Source organism: Protopterus annectens, chromosome 2.part0, assembly GCF_019279795.1.
Source record: "Protopterus annectens isolate FY-2018-M chromosome 2.part0, PAN1.0, whole genome shotgun sequence".
Taxonomy (NCBI): domain Eukaryota; kingdom Metazoa; phylum Chordata; order Ceratodontiformes; family Protopteridae; genus Protopterus; species Protopterus annectens.
In genome coordinates this window covers 481,429,704-481,457,475 of record NC_056728.1, presented here as the reverse complement: position 1 = coordinate 481,457,475, position 27,772 = coordinate 481,429,704, and the positions used below count along the sequence as shown (strand labels likewise).

Genomic DNA, 27,772 nt, shown 5'->3' with positions numbered 1-27,772 from the left:
TTGACTGTGTCACCCTTGGCTTTCAGAAAGTAGACAAATATTACACCTGAGTAGTCATCAGTAAATGCTAAAGTGTTCTTAAATCCATCTTTTGCTACTGGCTCAATAGGGCTGGCAAAATCAGTATGGACTAGTTCAAAAACAGTTTTTGCTCTTGCATCTGGTTCTCTATTTCTGCTCTGTACAAATTTCCCTTGTGTACAGGTTTCACAACCTAGATTAGATCTCTCAACTTTACCTTTAATTTTAATTTCTTTTACTACCTTTTCTAATTCTGACACATCTTCAGAATTACAGTGAAAAAGCATTTTATGCCATGCTTGAATGTCATGACAGCTGTGAGATGCATCATAATGTGTCTCACCATCGTTTTCTTCATCATATGTGTCTAAGTAATAGAGTCTATCATACTCAATTATGTCAAACCTGGTGCCACTTTTATAGATGAGTTGGTCCCGTCCTTGTTTAAAGTTGATCGAGGCTCCTTTGGACATTGCTGCCTTAACAGAAAAGATGCTTTGTGGATACGTCGGGATGTACAGTGCCCGAGTCATTATCACCTTTACTTTGTGTCCTTCTGTGTTCAGTAGCCATACCTCCATATTACCTCTCTTCTGCGTGACACCGCAGGTTCTAGTCTCATCAGCCAATTCCACAATGTGCTCTTCCAGTTGGAAAGTTGCATCAAATTATTTAAACGTCTTCAGGTCGTTAATTACATGTGACATTGTGCCAGTGTCCACCATTAATCCTTTCTGTTTTAATCCACAAATCTGATGCTCATTCATTCTGAAGACAAATGTGTGATCATCCGTGTCAGTTGCTTGTTTCACATTATCTTTTTTCTTTCATCTGCAGTTACTGTCTTTGTGGCTAGAGTTTTTGCACAAACTACACCAATGTTTCTGTCCTTTATATTCTCTCCAGCATTCTCGTGCCATGTGTCCCTTTTGGCCACAGCTATAGCATGTAATCTCTGCTTTTACTCTTTCTCCGAGGCCACTCACTTTCATCACATTATCATTACTTACGTTGGCATTAAATTTTTCAGTATGTTCATAATAGCTTCTCGACCTTGTTTTGAACTCACCAAAGCTCAACTTATCATCATCTTGCATGATGTGGACTGAAAATGGTTTAAAAGTTTCAGGCAATCCTTTCAGAATCATTGCAATTAATAATCCATCACTGAGCTTCTTCCCAGTATTTACAAGCACCGTAATGGCCGTTTCAGCCTGAATAATATAGTCTGTGACACTTTCACTGGCAGCCTTCTGGAGGCTTGTTAATTCGGTGTATAGGCTAATCACCCATGGCTTCCCTTTCCCAGTATAATGGTCTCTCAGGATCTGAAGCGCTTCTCTACCATCATCTGCAGCTTCTCTCATGATGAGGAACAAACATTTGTCATCTAAGAACTGTATCAGTTCTGCCTAGGCTTCCTCATTTTTCTCAATGTCGCCTCCCTCCTCATTTTTGTCATCCTTTGCATCTTGCTGCACATTTCATAAAATGGCGCCTTTCAGGCCTAGTAAGTGCAGGTGTCCTAAAAACTTTGTCTCCCACAACTCGTAATTCTTTTCATCTCCGTCAAAACATAGTCTATGCCATCGGCTTCCTCCTTCCCTCCTGGGCCCATAACCTGTTGGCGCTGTCATCTTAAGGGCAGGAAAACTGGGTTAAACATACATTTACAGAGGAAAATAAACACAAGTAAAGGCAATCAATCTGGTTAAAAACGGAAGAGGGGAACAACCCTCGCTTCCTCCGCTTATTATAAAGTACATGATCACATGACCTCTCTTGACCTCTCTACACCAACGACGTCAGTGTAAGAGCACACATACAATCATTCAATCTCTTTTATTATTATAAGCCAACAGTTAGTACTCTATGCTAAAATCTGACACTTCCATCAAGTGTAAAAAAGGAAAAAAATAAAATAAAATACCAAATTTTAAAATGTTGAACATAAAAAATGAAATAGGAAAAACATTAAATCAAAAGCATTGCATCCAGATCAGAAAAATGAAGTAAGAACCACAAGATCAAGTGCACTACATCCAGATCAGACAACTGTCCTTTTAAGATTACAAATCATGTACTTCTTTATCCATACTTGAAATATAAACTCAAAAAGGGTGACAGCATCATCCATGACCATTTATGCCACATTTCTTTACATATTTCTCTAAATTTGTAAAAATATGCAAGCAATTCCAAGACTAGTAAATTAACCCCCAGTGTTGTCATATTCAGGGCTCTATTCCATCATTCCACAGAGACAACTACTTAAGCAAATAGGAAAGGATTTAGACACCCCTACCTATCCCTTAAAACATAATAAAAACTACAGTGACAGCTGAAATAGGTCTGATGTTAAGTCTGTAATAAGCTACTGACCAGACTGACTGCATGAACATATTAATGTCTGCAGTTATGCGGCTCTATATGCTTTGATTACACAGTGGGTTTATTTTGGCAAATCGTCCGTCAGCGTATTTGCAACAAGGTTCTTTGGGTGTTCTTTCTAAGCAGAAATACTGCTTGCAGTGCTAAGCAGCATACACATGGTTTGAGTCAGGTCATATAACCAGCACATTTCATTACATACACAAGAAAAAGTGCTCACTAATTCTAATTATTGAATAATTAAAAAAAAAGAAAAACGGTTACTGACCACTGTAATAAAGTATATTGGATCTTTAAAACATTTACAGAGTTGTGATCTGTCTAGATATGAGTACTCCTTCATTTCATCCACGACAGTGTTATAAACAAAATATGGGTCCTTTTGCATGTAATGATAATTCATAAACATTAAAGTTAAATCTAGACATAGAAATAATTAAAGATGACAACCTATATACAAAGCAAGGAGTCACGTGTTTGTCTCAACAAATAGATTATGATACATTCATTCAATGACTGTAACCTACTGAGTAAGAGAATTCAATGTTTTATCACCTAAAACCTAAAAATGCATTTTTTTCTCCTTTAGAAAGTCACTGTGCCTTTTATATTCTAGGAAAGTCCTCATAAAAGTCACAAAAAACAGACTTCCTGAATTACATCAGTTGCCCATAAGGACTTGCATTTTACTTAAGTCTGTTACTTCTATTACTGAAAATATGCTTTGTTCAGAATTCTGTATCTGGAGTCTGTTAGGAACATAGGATTAATAACAGGCCTATAAGGAACTTGCTAATATAGATATTTAAGTAGGACACCTTAAAAGTTCTTGATACCATTTATGAGTACATAATAGTGGTCACCTCCCAAATTGAGTAGGGACATTCAAGACAACCATGATGTAAGGTGTAACTTTGTGTTTATCCATTTAATCATCAAGGCTAACCTTAAAGGTAGCCAAAATAGTACTTTGCTTGATACATATTGGTATCTTATTCTACAGGCTGTGACTGCATTGAGTTAAGAACCCATTCATCTAGCAATTCGTGTCCATTTGTTGGTGCAAGTTTAAGTCCCTACTGTGAGTGTTTGTAGAGCCACTGGGACAAAAGAAATAGGAGGTCAGATAGGGTTGGGTCTTTCATGGCTTGAAAAGCAATAAACACATTATCTCAGAGCAGGCAGTTTGCTATTGAGTATAAGGAAAGTTGTCCTAGTCTATTTAGCTAGTTGAAGGATTTAAGACCTTTATTTTATTTTATTTTTATTTATTTACTTACTTATTTGTTTTTTTTTTTAATTTATTTATTTTTTGTTAATAATCATTGCAGCTTTCCTAATATGATATGCTTGGACTTGCACATTGCAGACAGTAGCAGTGTATTTGTTTGTCTCATATATGTCGTGTTTGTAGAAAGGCTCACCCAGACTCTGTTACAGTTTGCTGTGAGGGAAAGGTTAGTTTGCTTTTTATTTGCGTATTTTGTATTACTTTATTGCCTTTTTCTATTTTGTATACTGTAATTTGTTTTCTTTACACTGTGTTTTATTTGTATTCTGCTTTTATCTGCATATTAAAACTTGAAAAGAGACTACAGCTCTGTCTCTTGTGAGTCAGACAGAAACACCACTGTTTTCTATTTGCCTGCCTCTTATGTTAATTTGACTATGTATCTCATTTCCTCTCTTCTTTTACTGGCTGGTGTGAATAAGCACAAAAATCATCATTTTGTGAAATCACTCCCCTTCAACTATTTAAATTTATTGGCCATCCTACTGTATTCCATAGTACCAGAATACAAAAGTGACCACCCCTTTCAATGCTGTTTTAAAAATAGTGACTCACCACTAAAACTTAACTTTTAGACAGGTAAAACTCAAGTTACCTAATTTCACATCTAACTCCTCTAGTGCACACTGCAGTGTTTAGGATAAACCATTTTTTTCATCTTACCTTTAAGCATCTATTGCAAGATCACCAGTTATTGGAGAGCTCACATTATGCCTCTCAGTACTCATCTTGGGATTAGTGCTTCTGTATTCTCCTGGTGAGAGAAGGAGTGCAGTTACATTATTTCCTTCAGACTGTTGATCACCGGAAAGCTTAATAAGGGCTTTATAGGTGACAGCTTAGAATCTGTGCTTATATTCTGATCCAGGTGAGAGTAGGAGCAGAGTGGATTGATTCCTGACTCTATCTGGTTGGAGAGTAAGTGTCTGTGTTTAACGTACCTGACTGGTCTGGTTGCTATTCAAGGCATCTACCAGAAAAAAGCTACAAGCATGCAGATCCTTGCATCATGTGGGACAAGACTGTGGATCACCAAACAGGCTGTGGCTTGCTTCTCTTCTTGGGATTGGTGCTAACATTTTGCTTCTGGTGAGAGAAGAAGCAAAGGAGTACTGTATCCCAGCAGAGTGAAGCTGTGCTGACACCAGCATTAATAGTAGCCAGGCAGTAGTCATTCATGCAACTCCCCTCTTTTCATTATTCTTGACAAGCTAATTCTTTATTTTTCAGCAAGTACTGCTTGATTTCTTTCTAACTTCAGAATATCTACCTAAATACTTCAGCCTTAAATTTCAGGGTCTGTGTATTAGTTTCCCCTCAAGTGTCTGGCAGTGCTCTGTACAGACTCAGACACCATGAGTGACATTTTTCCTGTGAAAGGAATATATAAGGAAACAGCTCCAGTACTTAGTAATAATGACTATCCCTCCTGGCATGTCTAAAGGTCAGTTCTCTGTGCTTTCTCCTATTAACCAGGTGAACTTGAGCATTTTGAGGCAGTGTAGCAACTGCCTCATGTACACAGACAACCCTCTCCTCTTACCTCCCAACACTCAGACTTGTGAGAGATGTGCTTGTATCTCCAAACTGGAAGCCATGCACTCTCAAGCCAAGACCGGAATAGCTGGTCAAGAGGAGAAGGTCAACACCTGCACCACACCACATGCAGCACATAGCTCTCCAGAACACCCACCATCACACCTCTCACATAAAAACACAAACCACACACTCACCTTCATGGAGGATCTCAATAGAAATCTACCCAAACAGCAGAGACCACCAAGACAGAAACACACTCGACCACCACAACACAGCACAAACCACAAGACACATAGCTCACCTACACAGTGTGCCCCTCAACCGAAGACCCTAAGGCAAAACAGCTTGCCCAATACACTAATGAAAGGTGACCTGATAGTGAGGCACACTGATGTCCCACTCACTAGGTTGAATAAAGAGAAGGTAACAGCCAGCTGTCTATCAGGTGCCAGAATCCGACACATAACACATGCACTCAGTTCACTCCATAACAAGTACAAGTATGACTCTGTCACTGTCTGTCTGGGTGTGAATGACCTGAGATGCACCTCCCTGGACTGCATGAAAAGAGGCATGGAGGACCTCTCAGATTATGTGGCCTAGGCAGGTATGATTCTAGCCCTGAGCAGCATCCTACCATTGCCCAGAATTATACCGCAGTACAAGCAGAAAATTATTGACTTCAACAATTGGCTAAGTTTCTGGTGTCATTCTAAGGGCATCCAGTATCTGTCTGCTTGGGATGAAATAATTTACAGACCTCGATGCTTTGCCAGAGATGGCCTGCATCTGTCACCCCTGAGTGTCTGGATACTGGCTAAGGCTCTTGCTACCCCTATAGTGCCTTTATTAGACAATGTTCCAAAGACCAAATTACCATTGTAACAGCTATAAATAAATGCAATCTGAAGGTCATGCAGCTTAATGCTAGAAGTCTAAATCTCAAGATACACTTGCTCGAAGCACTCTTCAAAATGGAGAACATCGACATTTGTGCTGTAACGGAGACCTGGTTTAAAGCAGCAGAAAGCACCCCTACACTACCAGGCTATAACTCATTCCACACCTTTCGGCCCCAGAACATGGACCGAAGCTCCAAAGGTGATGGTGTCTCCATATTCATAAAGGATATGCATACCTCCAGACTAGTAGCCCAGCATAATGCATCTGAGATACTTCAGGTACAAATAACATTGGGTAAGATGGCGATTCAGGTCGTAGCCTGCTATAGGTCCCCAACCATGTCCCAAGACTCTCAGTCCATGTTCCTAAGCACCCTGGAAACTATTAGAGTCCAACCCAATACTCTCATACTAGGTGACTTCAACTACCCCTCCCTCAACTGGGAAAACTACTCATGCACCAATACACTGGCCCAACGCTTCCTGGAATTCATTAATTCCAATGCCCTGGACCAGCTCATTCTTATCCCCACTAGAGGAAGCAACATCCTTGACCTGGTTATTACTAACATGAGCAACCATTGCTCTACACCAATAGTCAATTCCTCCCTGGTTAGATCTGACCACAAACTAATCACTATGGAAATCCACATCTTACCCACACCCCCCGCAAAAGTAACCACCATGAAAAACTTCTCCAAAGCTGACTTTGGGCTCCTAAAAACAGAGTTGGCTAACTTCACGGTACCCATGTCAATAGAAAATAGATGCATGACTGCTGAATCATACACCAATGCACTGTACAAACACATACATAAATGCATGAAACTAGTCATACCCAACAGAACCAAGATGGTCTCCTCCAAAAAAAGGAAGCCAAACTGGTGGTCCCCTGCCATTAATAAACTCTACAAAAGAAGGAAGAAACTATTGCAGAAAAAGGTGAAGTCCCAAGATTGGAAAAACGCCCTTATTAGCCTCAAGAAGAAGTTGAGATCCCTCATCAAAACCTCTAAAGCCAGCTATGAAGACAGAATTGTGGCAGACACTAAAAACAACCACAAAGCCTTCTATAGTTATATCAAGAATCCCCGCAGCGATACCCAGGTTTGTTCTGAGTTACAGCACAATGGTATCTCCTATACTGAGCTAACAGATATTGCCAACATAGAGACAGATTCAATGCCAACTTTACCCCTCCCCCCAAAGGACCAATCACAATACTGGAGGAATGCCAGGCACCCAGCATTACTGCAGCAGAGGTTAAAGCTGCATTGTCCAAGGCCAAGAATACAGCTTCCATGGGACCTGACAATATCCCTGGATGTGTTCTACATGAACTACAAAGTGAACTGGCACCACATCTGTGTGCTCTGTCCAATCACAGCCTCACCTCAGGCTTTGTCCCTACCAAATGGTGCACTGCTACAGTCATCCCTCTCCATAAAGGGGGGGGCAACTACAGATCCTGGGAATTATCACCCCATTAGCCTGATGAGTCTGATATGTAAGGTTATGGAACACATCCTCATGGACCTAATTAACAAGGATATATGGAATCTCCAAACTCTAGATCATACACAATTTGGTTTTGTGAAAGGTAGATCATGTCTGCTTAACCTGGTTGACTTCTTTGAGTCAGTCACCAGAGCTGTGGATGAGGGCAAGGCAGTTCATACAGCCTACCTCAATCTGGCCAAGGCCTTTGATACTATTCCGTACTCAGGAACTATTGATAAACTCACCAAACTAGGCATCAACCCCTACATCACTAGGTGGGTTGCAAACTGACTCACAGATAGAACCCACAGTGTGAAAGTAGCAGACTCCAAGTCAGACTGCCGACCAGTCACGAGTGGAGTCCCACAGGGATCGGTCCTGGGTCCTCTCCTGTTTGGCATCTACTTCTCAGAAGTCCAGGCCAACACGGAGGGACTCTGGCTGACCATGTTCGCAGATGACTGCAAGCTGGGAGCCATTATTAACTCCCCAAGTGATGTCGACATCTACAGAAAGGCCTCACTGAGACCAATGACTGGTGTCAAAACCATGGCCTTAAGCTTAATGCCAAAAAATGCATTGTCACCACCTTTGGAAAAAACTCAGTTTCCACTAATTACCACATTGATGGGAGCCCACTGAACACCAAAGGCATTATAAGAGATCTGGGGACACAGGGTGATAGCAGCATCTCCTTTGACCACCACATTGCCACTCAGAAAGTCCTTCTATGTGGCACATCTCATTACCAAGGTTTTTGCATCCAGGAAGAAAGAGGTCATCATCTCTCTCTACTATTCCCTCATTAGGCCAATCATCGAGTATAATGCCCCATTTGTCATGTACCTCAGTAGAGACATGCAACAGCTGGAAAGGCCACAATAGTACCTCATGAAGAGGATCCTAAGCCTTAAACACATGTCCTACATGGACAGACTCAAAAAACTCCAGCTATTCTCTGTATCATATTGTCTACTAAGAGGCGATCTCTGCTTGACTTACAAAGCCATGTCTGACCCAGCTCTGTTAGAAATGCTACATCTAAAGAAATCCAAAGTCCTTCACACCACACACTACAGACACCTCAACCTCATTACCACAATCTGCAGAACATGCTGGAGGCACGGGTTCATAACCCAGAGACTGCCCATGCTCTGGAATAGACTTCCCATATATGTCAAACAGAGCATCTCACTGGCCCTCTTCAAGAGAAATCTTGATGAATGGATGGGTAATAGAAAGTTCTCCCTGGGGATCACTCCAGTGGCTTTACTTGATAGAGGCACTGGGAACTAACGTCGGGCAGCACGATGCCAGGGCACTTCTATGGGCTAGGCTTGTATAAGCTCCGGGGCCATTAGCCTAGTACATACCTATGAATCTATGAATTGCATACATGGGCTGTCAGGCTGCTGTCATCAGATGAGAGCATTATGTATCATAATATTCAGTTACACTACTGAATTTACTAACCTGTAGCAGTCCACACCAAAGACAGGCACAACAGCAGCTGACTGAACATTAATAGAAAGAAGGCCACTGTTTTCTTCCCCAACTGCCATATGCATGATCATCTCATGCACGATCAAGTGGGGAAAAGAAGCTGTCCATTACTAACAGTAGGCATTATGCATGCACTGAAAGAGTTAGATCAAAGTGATTGCATTCAAGTGAATGCTAAGGAGAAAAATAACATCATCATGTAACATACATGATACAGTTAAGAAAAGACCACACATGTATATTGTCTCTTTTAGGATCAACCAAATGCTGCTTTTTAATAGAAGAATCTCATATAATATTCTATATTTTGCTTGGACTATGTATATGCAGATAACCATCTGTGCCAACTGCCAGCATCTACTCTTCCCAAAACCAAGCTGTTAGGGGTCAAGTCTAACAAGAATGTTGAGATCACAGTTTAAGAGGTCAGACATAATATATCTCATAGCTTTGCAGATGAGACTTGTAAGACTGATACATATGGAATTAACTTAGCTGGTTGCAAGGCCACTCTTATGGAGGGGCAGCATCACTGCTGTGCACCACTCATCAGGGACAAACCCAGTACCTAAACTTACACTAAACAGTTTGAGGAGTATGTCTGCAAGAACATGTTTAAAAAATGAATTAAGCAACTAGGTATATTGTCAGGCCACATGGAAGACAAATGCCAGAAAAAATGCAAAGTCCATACTCTGAAGGCATGTCAGATTCAAAATCAGTAAATCAAAACAATGCTGACAACTTAGTTATTGAGAAACCACAGTTTAATACGATAGGTCTAATGGAAGAAGAATTGTTGGCCTTGGTTAACACTTTCATTAAATGATCTTTATAGATAATTGGTGGAGTAAGTGACTATGATAGCTTGGGGCTTTGAACAGATGTCATGGGTGAAGTCAGCACTAAACTTGTTTACAAGGATATTGACAATGTCAGATGGGTCAAAAGCCCCGTTATTAATAGCAATGCAGGATATTTTTTAGTGTTAGATATATATATATATATATATATATATATAGAGAGAGAGAGAGATAGATAGAGCTACAGAAACATAGATACTGACATAGATTTAGTGGTTTTCTGACTGGAATTACAGTAGTCATTAAGTCATTTTCTTATGAACTTGTCTGAAGTAAAAACAACCAGACACTACCTTGTAGTGTCAGTTTATTGCCTATCGGATTATTCGACTATGGTTTTAGTTACTTCACAAGTACATCCAAAGACTATAATTAGTTGGACTTGTTATACCCCATCACAGACCACTTGCAGGCTGGGTACAACTGAACAGAGTCTGTCCATGGTCATACATTGTCGTCTTTTCACTTGCTTTTCAGTACTCTAAATATACATTATTTATCTGAATTAGTGCCAATTTATGTGAGGTAAATTTTTAAATATATTTGTCAAATTTCACCTTTTACACTTTCTTGAATAAAAATATGTTCTGCAATATTGAAAGAGCACACTTTGCAGACACAGAATTTAGAGGTTACACTAACTGAAATCTGGAATATTTTTCTGTTAAGAGATGTGCATATTCTTCTCCATTTATAATATCATAGAAATGAGATTTTGGATCATAGTGGCATCTGTAAACAAACAGTTGCATTTTTCATGTGTATTTGCCTTGCACAATACATAAGCACTTTACACAGACTGGGCTAGATAATCCATTCCTACAAACCATATCTTCTCCTGCACTAATTCTTCATTCTCTACTACACCCAAATGAGGCCCGTGGGATGTATTGACTGCCTCTACAACAATAGCTAAAATTCCACTTCTTTTAAAAAGTACTTACTATTAGATGGTAATCTGCTATCTGTTTTGCAATCCTCATATTCCTTGTAACAGATAATTTTGTATCAATATATCTTCTATATCCATTTTCTGTAATGAAAAACTCTTTAACTTTCAAGAATGTCCTGTCTTTCTCTGAATATTCCTCATTCTCATACAGTACTCTGCCAACATATTTGTATATTCCACTGCTGCTTTAAACAGCATTATTAATTAATTAATTGATTTATTTATTCATTTATTTGCATTTGTTTACCGGGAGGGTCCACTGGGCCATAAGAGTCCCTTTTCAGTGGAGGCCCAGGGAGAAAAGCTCCACATTAAGACAGTACATACAACTATACAGTACATATTATTAACAGTATACAGACTAGATAATCGAACAGCATACAGAGAATGTATGATGTACTTCATTCAATAGATTCAGTACATGTACAGAAATTCAGTTGCAAAGAAACAATAAGGTAAAACATACTGTGCTAAAAGTAAGGGATGGTTATATAACTGGGTAAGGTGATAGTATCACTGTCTGGAAAGTAGGTATATGCAGTATAATAATTACTGATTGTGTTATGACAAGATAGGAGAATTAAGTACCTATGAGAGTAGCAAAGGTTCAAGTAACAGAGTCTGAGCAATTAAACACTTAAAGATAAAGCACCTATAGAATACAGTAGAATATTTGAGTTATGAAAGAATGAAGGGTTAGGATAAATGAGTACCTGTGTGATTGGCATAGGTTCCAGTTACACAAATGAAATAGTTAAGCGGTAGAATCTTTTGCCTACATAAAAATTGTGGGTGCCTAGAATGGTAATATTCAAGTGTTCTCTGCCATCATTCCACATATTGTGAAACTGTAAGGTAACAACCTTTAAACATCTCTCTGCATGTATAGAATGATTTTTAATTATTACAGATGTTAAAAATTGTCTCTGGCCAGTTATGCTTAATCAGCAATTTAAAATACTTTCTGTAAAGTTAAATGTGAACATACAAAAAAAGGAAAAGCCTCTTTTTCATTTTGGGCATATCTCCCTTTGTGGCAATATTCAAATGTTCAAAAGAACAAATACATGTATAATTTCTTTTTTAGGCTTGGGAACATCATTTTCCTGATGTGTGCAAGATCTAATAGAATACTTACTCTATGCTGTTATTTTTATGCATATAATTCAATGTACCTCCTAGGTCTAGAAATCTTTCATTTACAGTATAACTCATAACATTATCAGAACTCAAGGTTTCATTTACTTGTACAAATGCAGATTGTTGTCTATTTGTTCAGATGAAATGTCCTTTTCATTGGGTCTTTTACTGGCAGTATTACTGTACTAAATTTCTTTCATTTTAAAGGGAGTTGTGTGAAATCCAGCCTGTTGTGAAAATGAACCTATAGATTTGAATGCATCTTAATAAGGCCACATGTATTTTGACTAATATTAAATTAGTTTCTCTAACCAGCTCTAATGGTGGCAATGGATAAAGCTCTGACTATGGCCCAGATGACCCAATACTAATTAGCAGCTTTGGTTAGTGACAGAACTAGTTAGGGAGGATATGTGTGCCCATCTTGGGGGGAAGATGTGACAGAGCTGTTTGTATACTGCTTAAGTCCTTTTGGAAGATGGTCTGCAATGTAAATACATGGTCTGAAGGCTGGCATTAGGCTCATCAAGCCATTGATGGCATGTAGCCTTCAAAGTCAATGTATGAGAGAGAGTTCATTTATGAGGGTAGGCATCATGAATCTCTTCAATGTTGCAGCTCATATGTCCCCTCACTTATAGTAAGGGCAGGCCAATATTAATGCCCACATAAGCAGATTGCCAGGAAGGTGACAACTACCCTCAAGGTTACCTGAATGACATTCCCCAGACAGATTTTTTTCTTGATGTAGGGTGAAATTTGCAAGTTATGGAATGAATGAGCTGTGCCCAGTTTGGGAGGGACTCAACAGTCATCAGGCATGGCAGCAAAAAAATAATTAAATGTTTTTTTTTAATCAGTGCAGGCCCTGCCCTACTGTTCTGGCAGACCTTTCTTTCTTCTTGTCATATATTAATATATTATCATTCTATTTCTTACTGTTGAAAATTTATTGCACTACCTTATTTATGTAGACAAAGACTGCTCCTCCTGCACTGAACAAGAAAATGCTTAAAAAACAGGATATAGCATAATATTGGTGTAACAAAGCTTCTCCAAGCATAAGTCTCTCATACCATTTCAAGCTTATATGTGTGGAAGATTTTGTTTTTCTTCAAATGTCTAGATGTAACATAAGCTTGTGATATCAAGATTTCCAGTCTACTTACTGAACATGTTTTCATCTATTGCTGGAAATATGTCCCTCTGTATTTATATTGCCTTATTACTTTTTATCAGTAATTTCATGTGGTTATACAGGCTTCACAAGTCAGTTTTCTCCAACAATGTTCATGTTTCTATTATATTTTGACATTAATGGAGGGTATCTTGAAATACTGCAGTCCTTCTGTTTGATGGCTGCTCTATATTAACATTTACCTTGACCTTTATTTTTTAAACAGGTCTTGGTACCTTATCTACAAAACACCACTTAGATTATTGTGTTTGAACTACTTTTATATGCATTTTATTTAATTTTTGAATTATACCAACTAATGTCACTGTTTGATAACTTAGAATCCACAAAAACCCACTTTTGGTGTGTTGAAAAAACATACAAAGTTACCAAACTCAGAATCAACTGTCAGCACACCATTGATAAAGTAACACAGTAGTACCAGCTGAAAGATTTTTAATTCTTAAACACTTTCATCTTTCACAAAAAAGTATAGACTTCTTCAGAACCACGTGCTATTACCAAGCTGCTATATAACATGACCTCTTTCATCATGTGACTACACTACAGACCACATAGACCATTTAAAGGTATATGAACAAGAAAAATTCACTGAATGAAAATACATTAGTTGAAAAATATCTAGGGAATGTTAAGTAACATATTCATATGTACAATTGACAATTAAAAAATTAAAGGTAAAATTGTGAAAATGCATTTAAAGCTGCATTCAAAAATCACAATCTGGAAGCCTTCATTTTCAAATAATACACAAGAGACACATTCTCATTGATACTGGGAGGGTAGGAGGTATCTAGTTTCAGTTGACATAAAAGTTCCTTAACTTCTATTATCTCCTCCCAGAGAGTCCCTCTCTGATTTGGGGATATTCTTTTCAAAATAATACAATTAAACTTTTTGGAACCATTTAGTTAATACTGTATTTGTACAAAGCATTCTTGATATTTTGTTTTTATATCATATCTGTGGTCAGGTACACATCCCTGTAATGTCCACTCTGCTTTTCTGTGAAACGCCTGAACAAGAGTGGCATAAAGCTGCATGTACCACTCTCAATGTCCTACAAGTAATGTTACATTTAAAACTGTCATGCTTTATATTATAGCTGCAGATGTTGCAACCACTGCATTTAAATGTCTCCTTGTTTTCCTTGTTTTTTTGTGGGGAATGATCTTTCCAAAAAGTTCTAAAATATTTGAACATCTCCTGAAACTGATTCTAAATGTAGGGGGAAGTGATTTACTCATACTTTTATCTTCTTTAAACATTTCTCATTACTTCCTTGTAATATGTATAACAACCCAAAGGCGGTAATAAAGTTAACATAATGTCTATTGGTGTTATGGATTGCTGTCATTGTTTTAATGCTGTCATTGTCTCCTAGAATGGACCTATAGATGGCTTTTTGTACTTAGCAAACACTTCATCCCAAATCTTTTCTAAGAACGACTTGGGGTAGGCTCTGTCTACTTAGAAATTACCTTAAGCAAAATATTTTCATTTGACATCATTCACATCATGCTAACAAATTTGCCGTAGCTATACACTTTTTTGCTGTATGGGGTGATAGCTACTAAAGAATAGAATTGTGTTGAAATAAGTTGTTGTTGTTGTTGTTGTGTCTTTCTGCTTTTCCTGATTAGGGGTCACCACAGCGGAACTCCGGTCCGCTAATGATTGGGAGTAGATTTTTACGTGCCGAGTTTGAAATAAGTGAGTTTGCAAAAAAACTTTAGAAGAGAATTTGTCATTACTTTTCATTAAACATCCAAACACTCTAAATAATCTACATTAATAGTGAACCTTAAAAAGGATGCAGTACTGTTAAGAAAAGCTATAAATTATTTTAAGTCACTTTTAGTCCCAGATCAAAACAAGTAAATGTCATCAAGGTAATGCCTATAAAATTTCTAAAATTTGGAAAATTCTGAGGAAAAACAAACTTCTTTTCACCAAAGCTAATAACAATATTCATCATGGGACCAAGCCATCCCCATAGTGATGCCTGTACATGGTAATTACTACTCTCCTTCAAAGAAAATAAAATTATTAAAGAGCACTGCTTCCATGAATTAAATAATTAATGTGAAATTTGCAGCATCAATAAAATCTAGTCATGAAACTGGTTCACTGAACAATTCTAAACCCATGGTGTGAGGAATAACTGAAAACAAATCAATTACATCAACAGTAATAAATTTAAGATTTGAGACAATAGGTCATCCTTAACATCCTTTAAAAACTGCAAAAAATCTTTCAACAAATAAGGCAATATACGTATAAAAGCTTTCTGTTTAAAATCTATAAATGTAGTTAATGGCTGCATCTTAGATCTGCTGGCATCCACTTTAAGATGCATAGGCAGGCCATAAACTGATTTCTTGATCTTACGTACACCAGAAGTACCTAGAATAACTGGCTTTTAACAGTCAATAAATTAAAAAAAATCTTTATGAATGACATTATTTAAATGTAAAACTTCTAGCTTCAAGTCTGTTTCTGTGTACAATATTTACTTCATTAACAGATGCCTGAAAACACATTTCATTGTTCAGCAAAATAATGTATTTTTTATTCAATGTTTTTTCTTGTTCATGCACCTTTAAAAGCTCTATGTGGTACATTCAGTAGTCACATGATGAAGTAGGTCATCTTATATAACAGCTTCGTAATTCATCAGATAACATCATAGTTTTAAAGAAGTCAGTACATTTTGTGAAAGATGAAAATACTTAACCAATAATTTTATTTTTATTATACTGCTGCTATGATTGCTTTGTCAGCTGTGTGATAACAACTGAGTCACTGTTTGATAAATTATTAATGATGAATCAGTTCAATTAAATACTTGAACCTGCTCCATGACAAACTGTGCTTGTTTTAACTTCTGATATGAAGTACTTCATAAGTGTTGAGTATAGGTCTAAGATGTGGTGGTTTTATATGCAGTTTGTTATAAATGTTTTCCTACTATGTTGATAGCTATACTTCAGTTAACAAGCACTCAGAACTCCAGAGTTATTACCTTTAGTGTTATTTATTGTTTGCTCTGTACATCAATGTTTCAGTTAACAAGCACTCATATCTCTAAATCTATTACATTCAGTGTTATTTATTGTTTACTCTGTAGATCATCTCAATGTATTGTCTGCTTGTCTTTTTTATAACACTTGTACTGTGTGTGGAATTTGCTCTCATTATGAATGATCAATCAGTCTCTTAATCTACTATGTATTTGTGTCTTCTTATACTTTGTCTTTAGCAGATATAATTTCTCAAACTTCTGTGCTGCTATGCATAATTTAGCAACATGATTTATCATGCCACATGTTTTGCATATTTTCCCTTCAATAGGCATCATTGTATTTTCTTTTTTGTTGTTGTTATTGATTGCATGTGCAACTTATGTTTAATTAGATACATCTCAGTTTTATTTACAACACACTTATAAGAACCAATATGGTATCTTTCTATACTTCTTTCCTGCATATCACCTACTGCTATGGAATTTGCAAAAATTACAAACAAACAAATAAATAAAATAAGTAAGCTCTCTAATGCTACATCTTTTTTGACAGGCATTTCATTCTAATTTTACCTAATATGTAGATGTAAACTAGTGTGTGTGTATGTGTGTGTATCCACGCATATGTGTGTGTGTTTGCGTGCATCAACGTGTGTGTGTGTGTGTGTGTGTGTGTGTGTGTGTGTGTGTGTGTGTGTGTGTGTGTGTGTGTGTGAATAAACAGGTAGATATATAGCTATAGGTACAGATTGATTATACATAATATTTCTTGTTATATACAAAGTCATACATATCTAAATTATCTGTATGAGCATTGATAGATAAATAGATTATGTCCTGCATTTTTTACTATACACAGAAATGTTGCATAGCATTGTACATACTTAGTAATGTAATTAAATATCTGGTAATGCTGCTTTCTGCCACTTATCTGAGTTATGGATTAAAAGGTTCTTGTATCAGCCCACTACCTAGTTAACAAATAAGTAAGCGAATAAGAAACGTTTTATGGCTAAAATCAGCATTAAGTTTTTATCAAGACTTGCAACCTCGTGTAATAAACAGCTGTACATTTGCTTGCCATTTTTCTGCCTTTCTAAATGAAGCATAGGTTCAAAATATTTTTTTAGCTTTTGTAATACATTAGAGTAAGTACATATTGTGGCTGAAATGCTCTCACAGATGTTGTAACCTTATTTTCCTACCATATGTATCAAGAATGCCTTGACTATTACCTTTGCTATAATTTGTAAATCAATTATCTATCTAGCTGAACCATTGTGGACTCAAGCAATAGCCAACAATAGCAAAATAAAATTTTGTTAAACTAAGTTCTTGCAAAAATATTTTATTAATAGAGTTGCTTGGAATTATAGTTTTTGACTGGTGTTTTTTTTTTTGGGTCTTAAGATACTCACTGTTTATATGTCTATAATGAATACAGATGCCCTACACAGACAGTCTCAAAAACTCCAGCTTTACTCTGTCGCATATCGCCTACTCAGAGGCGATCTCTGCCTAACATACAAAGCTATGTCAAACCCAGAGCTGTTGGACATGCTCCATGTAAAGAAATCCCAGTCCCTCTGAGCTACACGCCTAACCTAAACCTTGTCACCACAATAAACAGAGCATGCTGAAGGGATAGATTCCTGTCTCAGAGACTTCCCATACTCTGGAACAAACTACCTATCTATATCAAATGAAGCTCCTCATTAGCACTCTTCAAGAAAAATCTTGATGATTGGATAAGAAATAGGAAATCACTTCTGTGGCTCTGCTTGACAGGGGCACAGGAAAATAATTTTCTTGGGTGGCAAAAACCAGGGTACCGTTTGGCTAGGCTTATATAGGCCCTAGGGCCAATAGCCTAGTACCTACCTATGAGCCTATGAACCTATGAACAATCTTCTGAATATTGGCACTGTTCATTGTTACTTCTTTAACTGTTTCACTTACTTAGATGATCCTGTTAACTTTATCATTGACTAGGATTCAGACATTTGCATTGCCAATGCATTTATACAGATATCATATTTGAGCACATGAGACTGGTAAAAATAAACCAAAAGGCATCTGACTATAATACTTGTTCTTCTTTGTTATACCTAATCACCATTAAAATACTGTATTATATGCAGAAAACCTAGCAGATATTCTAGACCAACTATATTAATTCAATTCAAATTAGAAGAAGAAGATTTACAAAAGATCAGTTAATCCTAAAGCACTATCATAATAACACTAAATGAGCCTACCGAAATGTTGTTTAATTCAGGAAAAATATACTTACTTATACAAAATAATAAGCAGTATCAAGAAATATTGGGAATTAGCAAAGCAGAATGGTCATGCTATGCATCTTGTCACTTAAGATTCAACATAACTACTATTTTTTTTTTTTTAAATTAAAGAACTTCCTTTACAGGGAGTGTGGCCAAGATGAAAAAGTGAAGCTGGCAAATAAAAGTTGTAAAACCTTTGTCAGGAAATGTCTTTTTTTGTGTGTAGTGCAAAAGTGTATTATAGAACATTTACTTAGTCGAATGATCTTTACTTCAAAGACCCAAAAGAAGTCAAATTTTCCTGCCAGGACATAGAACTTCAGGTTGCCTTAATTTGTCAATCCAAAATCCACAGGACAAACTATATAACTCAACCAAGGAAGGAAAGACTTCAGAACCAAGTGCATTCAAGAATAACTTTATCAAAGTAAAATAGTTAAGCGCTTTCGTCCTTTGGTTTTTAAGACTTCATCAGAACTGAAGAAGAGAATTAAATCAGACATAATTATCAGGCAGAAATTTTTTATTGAAAAAAAGTTATTGATCTTAAAAATCATGAGAGGAGGAACAATCTAAGAAATTATGACATCCCAGTAGAGATGGAAAGGGACAATGTGACTTATTTCTTAAATAGTTTGATGCCAAAACATTGATTTTGCAAGATGACTTCTCATTCAGTATAGAGAGACCTCACAGATGCCTTACTAAATATCTGGTTAAAGAAGGCCTCCCATCAAATTTGAAAATTGTTGATTTTTTCACATTTGAACACATAACCGATAATCAAATCAGCCTAGTCTAACCCATTTCCTAAAACTGGTAATAAGTGCATTTGATCTGACATTAATTAGTCTTCCAAAGTAATGAAAAAAGGAGAGCCTGATTACCACTTATAAAATACTTAAGCAATAAGTGAGAAGGTCACTAAAAAGCCAATCAGTAAAAACAAAATGAAAACTCCAGCAAAGCTTGAACTTCCACTGAGTGACCTCCCAAACCTCTTGTATCAGAGGCACATGGGATATATGCAAATGACTCTTATGAACATCAGGTGTTTCAGCTAATTGGTGATTCTGAATGCCCATGACTTGTTTCATCATTTTAATGGACAATTTCAGGCCAATAAAACTAAACCCCACTAGCTGTGTATCAGGTGTTTCAGCTAATTGGCAATTCTGAATGCCCATGACTCATTTTATCATTTTAATGGACAATTTCAGGCCAATAAAGCCAACCCCCAGTGACCCTAATGATAATGGACATCAGCTGGTTATAACAGCCCTGTGTTTCTTATGCTTACTCAAACACTCTGCTTGTGCTGTGCTGATGAGGTCATAACAAGGCTGAAATATGCATATCCACAGCTAGTGATCTGTGACATGGACAAGTATACAGATGTCAGATCCTTGTTGTTGCTAGGAATGTTTATTTGCCTGTAGGAGTAGGTGGACACCCTCTGTCATGTGCCCATGCACACCAGCTGCACACCTACATCTACTACAATGGGATTTATAAATGTACTGGGGAAACTGTCAACATCAGCAAGAGTATCAACATAGGTCTGCTGTCCACAGACGTCATTCTGTCCACCATCCGATGTTCCCTCATTATCAGAATGGCTGAACATGTTTTCCTCCACATCTGTGGGTACAGTCACATCCACGTGACTGTCACCATCTGGACTGGACTGTATCACCATGTCAGTGTCCTGTGTGCCAGGGGCCATGCTACCATACTGAGACACATCAGATCCCACATTGAGATCAGTGGATGGGCTAATGGAGAACAAAGGCAGTCAATGTGCTAAAAGAAAAGACAGATGGCACAGATTAGGATAATGTGCTTACATCACATGCTGTATATCATTAAAGCACTATGACACATGTATCTCACTACAATGTTATAGATAATAATGACTTAGCAGGAGGTCTTGTCTGTATATGAGCCACAGAATCCATATAACAGGGAGTTGACAATTATGTTACATATCCAACATACATGCCATATGTGAGGAATACAGTCATAAGACTTACCTGACAGGTTCTTGTGGGAAGATGGTGATAGAGGAGTGGTGTAAAAGGCAACTATTGTAGGGAAACAAAGTCATAAGCATACCATTCTTAATCACATCATTGTCATCCTGGATTATTCCAACAGCATTATAACATACAGTAGGTATTACATGGACATACCACTTATTTGTATGCTAAATACTGATGTACTCTCTCCTATGAATTGGTGGATGGATACAGTACTAATGAAGGACATCAAAAGGAATAACAGCAATGACATGTATGAAAGATAAATAGTAACAGACCACTGACAGCATCCCGATGTTGTGAGTTCATGTGCTGCACTGCACATCCTGCAGTGGTAAAGTAAAGAGGAATACAACACAGTCATGTATTCAGGCAATGGAACAGTGACAAGCTGCTATATACGATACAGTAAAATGGGCTGCTGATTACACATGTGACATATGGTGTACCTGTTGACCAAATGTCCCTGTGTAGAAACAATGAGACATCAATGTCATACAACACAGGTCTGCTACACATTGCTGCAACCTATAAACATGTTGTACTAACTCACTCCAAAGCTCTCAACCTAGCCTGTGACATTAACAGTACATGTTGGCGAGACATATATATCTCCCAGCGATTGCCATTCCTCTGGAATAAGTTCCCACTTCATGCGAAGCAGCGCTCTTCAATGATCCTATTTAAGTGCAACCTTGACAATTGGATGGGTAACCATAAATTCACCCCAGGGGTGGCACCTATGTCCCTCATGGAAAGGAGTAGTCAGTGTTGATCACAGAATCAGTCTGCTAAGAATAACCATCTAAACATGGTCAATTAGGGTACATGGAGTTTTAACAGCTAGTGGTCACAGTAAAACTGTATGGAGACACTCACCTGCCACTTCCTGCTGTTGTGCAGAAGTAGTTGGACCTGTGAGCATTAATGCAGATATTATACATGTTGCTTGCACTGTTATGTCTATACTACAGTTGTATGGCTACATTTTTACACATACATTGATTGTAATTACCCTTTGTGGACCCATGTGTACAATGCAATTCTGTTGCTGAAGAACAAAAATAACAATACATGAATATGCATGAAACAGCAATATGTGATGACTTACTCTATAAGCACAATGTTATGCAAAGTAACACATACATTTGCAGTTTGGAACACCTGCTTCTATCCCACCCCTGGCTATGTGGCAGACAACACTTGCCATATGCAGGGATGCATGAAATAGTATGATCTCATTGGGTGATCAATGGTGGGCACCACCGGCAGCATTCCTCGATCTTTCATACCACCGTACCTTGTTGAGTTCATGGAGGACCATGTCAGAACAGCACCGGTGACAGACCTCATGGGATCTATTGTGATCTAACACCACATGTTGATGAGGATGGCCCAAACTTCATTCCTCCACACTCTATTCCCTGCCTATTCAAGGAGTGTCTGTCTGTATTGTCATAGAGCATCTATTATCATCTCGTCATGTGGAGAAAAATTGTCATCCCTAGGCCTGTTTGTCATCTGAAAGAGTAATATGCACATGTTCAGATTCGTGTGAAGGGGCCCCTTATGAAGATGATTATGTGGACAACTTATGGTAAGCACTATGTATTCCTATGTAATGCAAAATTCTATGAAGCACTCACTGTGACATATAGTAATATGACATAGAAAACCATACAACATTGTTTACATACATAACACTTAGAAAAGCAACATAACATGTAATGCCTGTAGAGGCTGCCTGTGGGATTTAAACCCCTTACAGTGGATATCTAGGGAAGTGAGGTCAAAACACAGCAGCATTATGCTACAAGTGCAACAGTTTATATGCCTTTCACATTAACATATTACACAAACATATGTGTACAACAGAAATGTGTGGTGACTGTAGCTGTACTGCAATTGCAGCCTAAACAGACAACTAGTCTAAAACAACCAGTCATATGACTTTTTATACGTGATGACCTTATATCAACACAATCATTACTGAGCAGTGAATGCCATCCAAATCAGCAGAGAGTATCTGAAAATTATCAATTGAACAACTTATGAAAAGTGTCAGAAAACCTCAGGATCCTTAAGCAGCCACAGATAGTATAGATTCTTTTTGTATTGACACAGTAGTCCTAATACTTGTTTTAAGAATCAGCAATGAGTAAATATCCATAACAGTAAAAGGAAAACATAGTACACAGCAAGATATGGATAATGTCGGAATCCGTAGTTTTCTGTACATGCACCACAGAGTGTATGAAGTCACCTGCAAGATATACAGAAAATCTGTAAATCTGTCTTCACATACTGTTCAGTTTTGTTATTTATATCTGTCTGTACAACTGCATATGTGAAATTACTATATATCTTTTATGCAGATGTCAACACCTGTATGCATACAGGTAAAACACACACTACTCCAGTAAGTTACAAACATTTTTCGTAATGCACGCATTTTCCATTAATGCATCAATCTAAAGAGATACATTTGATAATGAATAATGTTACTATAGGCTTATAATGAGCTATCATTCCCCAAAACAGCAATGCTGGCAGGTGCCAAATTACCTTTCCAGCTAACTATGACTCAGGTATAACTGAAAATAACAGCAGCTATGTGCATACATCTTTTTAAGTGCCATTTGTACATGCATAGCTAATGAGGTTCATTAAAATTCAAGTTTTTGGAATCCCATTTGCACACATACACCTAACTTTTCAAAATTTAGTGCATTGACCAATAGCTTGGTATAACAGGAAGGCGCTTCATGCAAGATCCCAATAGGTATCATTAAATGGGAGCATGTATGCATATGCCTATTATCTTCCAGTGATCTTATTGCATAACATAACCACCACCTTCAAATACTGATTTTGATATATTTACAGATCAGTTCATTGCTACTTGCGAACTGAGTGGGACCTCAGTGAGCAATTTTCAGATCTGTATTTTCTTCATTGGATCATCAACATTATCAGGATGCATACTTCTAAGAGGCTTTGACATGTCCAAGTGCCCAATTGGACCAAGGATGAGATCACGAATATGCTGACCATCTACGCTGAAGTGAAGCACTGCATGATAGCCACACCACAGTCCTTTGTGATGATCAATATTTGGAACCAGATTGTGATGGATGAAGCATCAGTGACGTATGGGATTCTACCAGATAGGAGTGCAGGTTCACCACCACTATGATGACCTGCATTGGAGGGACTCTGTGGAACTTCATCAGAGGGTCACTGAGGTGCGTTCACAAGCTGGTGGATGCCTACAGTAAATGTCACAATCCTACTTATACCTGAGCATTCCTACTTCCTACAGAATTTATTGTCATAGCTGTGTCCCAAATATATCTGACACATGGCTTTTAAAACAATTAAGTAGCTGTTCTGACAATTAACTCATCTGGATATTTAAGAAAATGTGGTGATTGTTCTACATATAAGTATGTTTTTTGTTCCCATGGGGTTTATTTATTTGCTAATGTTTATAATGTACATAATACTGAGCATTGTAGATGTACATCTGTTTTTCAACATATAACAACATAATTTCACACATCCACTTTAGTCATGTATTATTGATGCCTATAGTACCTAGGCCTCTGATGACTATGCATTCCGTAGTTATCTGTAATACTATGACAGTATCACCTAGTCTACCAGTCTATGTTTGAATACTAACTCATAAATAACTTAATTTCTCTTAATAAAGTGGATATTCTTATTAGAGTCCTGTTTGTGTAACCCAAGAAGAATGCCTATCCAACTGCCTACACATATCTTTTTATTTGTAATATGAGTTGATAGCTGTTATTTGTGAAGATCATGATAGCCTATACTGGTTATGTGTCTGGTGTTAACTAATCATCTATTATGCACAGAAATATGGATAGACACATACAGTAACTGTTTGTTCAGAAGAAACTTGCTGTCTATTAGCTTGGTCTATAAAGAAACAGGCCAGCAAGCCTATATGTTTGCATGCTATTGGTTCATCTCCACATAGTTGTGTCTTTCATGCATTGTCGAAACTTCTGCTGTACATACCTGCTTATTAATATTAAAAGTTATTTTGTGCATGCTTATGAATAATGATTCCTCTCCAGAATTCTACAAAAACTTCTTCCATAATCCATAATTTTCTGTCAACAGCACCTTTTAAATACATTATGTGTCAAGCTTGGAAAAGACTGTCATATTTCTGCCAAAAAGCTTTGTGGAATATTCTATCATTTGCAAAATTGCTTTCATGTGTAATTTTTTCATTCATTATCAAATTCACTTCAACATCCTTCTCATCCTTATCTTTGAAAGGATTCAGACAGTCAGATATACAGTTGAAATGTAGAACAGAGAGATACAATTATGTGTGCATTTGATTTGTGATGTGTGCTTTGCCAATGAATATCTTTACATGTAGTTGTCCCAATACATTACTGTGTCTCTGATGTACAGCACCTTGTCACTGTCTCTTAACAGCAGCTGTGTGATACATGACACTGTCCTGATGTCTAAGGGATGAAGGTTTGCATTTGCATTGTAGGTTGTGACCACTGTGCTGACATGCATTCATTCTTGCAACTTATTTTCCTATGTGCTTAGCACATTGTCCTTTTTGCAAATTCTAAGCAGTGAGCCATATTAGTAACCCATTCCTGTGCATTCATAACTTCAGAGTTCTTTTCACTGCATTTGCACCATGCACTTTCAGGTAAGATGGATTAGCTAGGCAGGTAGGTGTCAGGGTTAGAATGTGTTCATGGGTTAGAGTTGCAGGTCTGAATATCATGTCCGTCTCTCTGTGTTCCACTCTGCTCCAAGATGTAAAAGAATGTGTGAGTAACATTACAAAATGTGTATGGTGATTCTGTGATGTTCTTCAACAGAAATTTTTTTAAAACCTGGCCTGAGTAATGTATATCACTGTTATTTGGGGACTACATAATTTATAGTTGCTTTTTTCCTTTTGCAGGTGATGAGGACGGGACCCATGACCACTCCCTGCGCATCGGAAAGATGCACAGGCTGGAGGTGCAGTAGAGGGAGACAGGCTTACTTTATCTTTTTTGTTAAATAAAATGTATCTGATACTTGTTACAGGCTCATAATCTTTGCATTATTATGTATATTGCTTATAAAGCAGGAATACTCAGCACGCATCAGTAAGGTAAGTGCCATATTCGTACTATACCTCTGCTTACAAGTCTGATTGAAATACAGATATGTTTAAATATTTAGCAGCAAGTCATGTTTTCTGAAGATAGTTTTTGAAATGTAGACCACAACCTAAATGTCAGTTGATTGTGTGCAACTGTCACATTGAGTTTGAGGTTAATGTTTCACATACCAGTCTATAGTGTTTTGCTTGCTGTTTATAATGCATGTGAAGGCACACTTGTACATGTGGATGTGTTTTTCAGTGATCAATCTGTTGTGCTTAGCCTGCCTATTCATTTACTGAATGGATGTCTGCTGTGTCAGTGTTCGCACTGTTGTTGGCTGACTCTGTGGCATACCTTTCAGTTCAGCATTCGTATCACAACTGCCTATAATACCTTTGATGATTTTGTTAAAACATAGTTGTATTCTTTGTTTGGGGATACTTGTGCACATATGTGTTTCTTCATACCATTACATAATCAGCAACCAGCATCCGGATGTTTGCATTTATCGGGATATTGATTGCTAATAAATGTAGCTAGGTCATGCATACAGTTGTAGATAGACAATAATGTTTGTACAACATATATTCTATTTTCATATGTCACAGGCTGTGACTGTGTTTATAACTGAATATTATTACCATTTAGTAATGTTGTATTTCTTCCATATAATGAAACAGATGATCTGCTGTGGCGACCCCTAACGGGAACAGCAGAAAGAAGATGAGTAATGTTGTATTTCTTGTTTTACTTAAACTGATGTGGGGTCAGCAATTGACAATGCTGCCTGGCTCAGCTGTTTTTCATTTGGCTTTCATATGTTCCACATTATTGTCATCTCACTTTGTCTTCATTATAACAGTGTTAACTGGTGGCTGTGTATATGACTCATTACATGTCAGGCATATGAACTACATTTTATATTCACATACAGACATAACTGCCCATGGAACACATGCAAGGGAAAATAATGGAATTACTGATATCCTGTCAGACACTCACCTGGACAGTTTACTGAGGTAGACATCATTATTAAAGAGTGGAGGTCCAGATACTAATATTTTATTGCCATTTTCAACTTTGTGTGTGTGTCAAATGACAATTATGTGAATGTTGCATGAGGTAGTATCAGGGCATGCTTCACTTAAAATGTCAGGATATATTAGGTGAGTTTGCTTTGCATATGCTTGCCATGCTTAATGCTGGCCAATGAACAACTGTTCAGGTCATGTCATGATTTCCACTGGTAGGCTATGATATGCACATCATTGCACAGCCTTGATTAAGCTGCTCACATTGTGTGATGGATACAGTATCCCTACCATGTTCTGTTATTTGACATTTGTTTACCAGGAAAGTCCGGCTGGGCCAGAAAGTGTCCAGTTTCAGTGGATGTCTGGGGAGAAAACCTCCACAAACACAATCTTGCAAAAATCAGATATGGATATTTTAAATCACAGAGTATCATGTTGCACTACAAAACATCAGGTACAGATATTTTAAATCAAAAAAGTATCATGTTACACGATAAATCATGAGTGAAAATGTAGTGAGAATAAAACATCAAACATATGTTTCAAAGTAAAGTGCAATGAAAAACAACATGGGTTGGAGAAAATATGTGAGGAAAAACTCATTAGTTATATTATTTGTTACATAGATTAGTATGCAATAAATGACACCCAAGACAATTCTAATAACTTATTTAAAAGAGATACTACAGATTACATGATTAGAGACAGTGAGGGAAAATTGAGTGATGTCCTAGTATGAGTGATGGTGTTCACATTATGGTTATAGAAGGAGGAAGGATGGAGAGAATGAGATTATAAGAAGAGCGCAGCATAGGTGAGTAGGGGGGGAAGAGAAAGAGAAAGAGAAAAGGTCTGCAAAGATGAAGAGGATAAGGTAAGTTATTGGGAAAGACAAAAGAAAGGAGTTGAGTAGGAGACTGGAGA

At 37.4% G+C, this 27,772-nt stretch overlaps 1 long non-coding RNA gene across 1 annotated transcript in view; it reads left to right on the top strand.

The window, feature by feature from the left end:
• LOC122793724 overlaps window positions 1-25,749 on the top strand; it is a 47,163-nt gene extending 21,414 nt beyond the window's left edge. Inside the window, exon 2 of the long non-coding RNA XR_006363517.1 lies at window positions 25,625-25,749. This is a non-coding gene — a long non-coding RNA (uncharacterized LOC122793724). The remainder of the gene's footprint in view (window positions 1-25,624) is intronic.
• The last annotated feature ends 2,023 nt before the right edge of the window (window positions 25,750-27,772 follow it).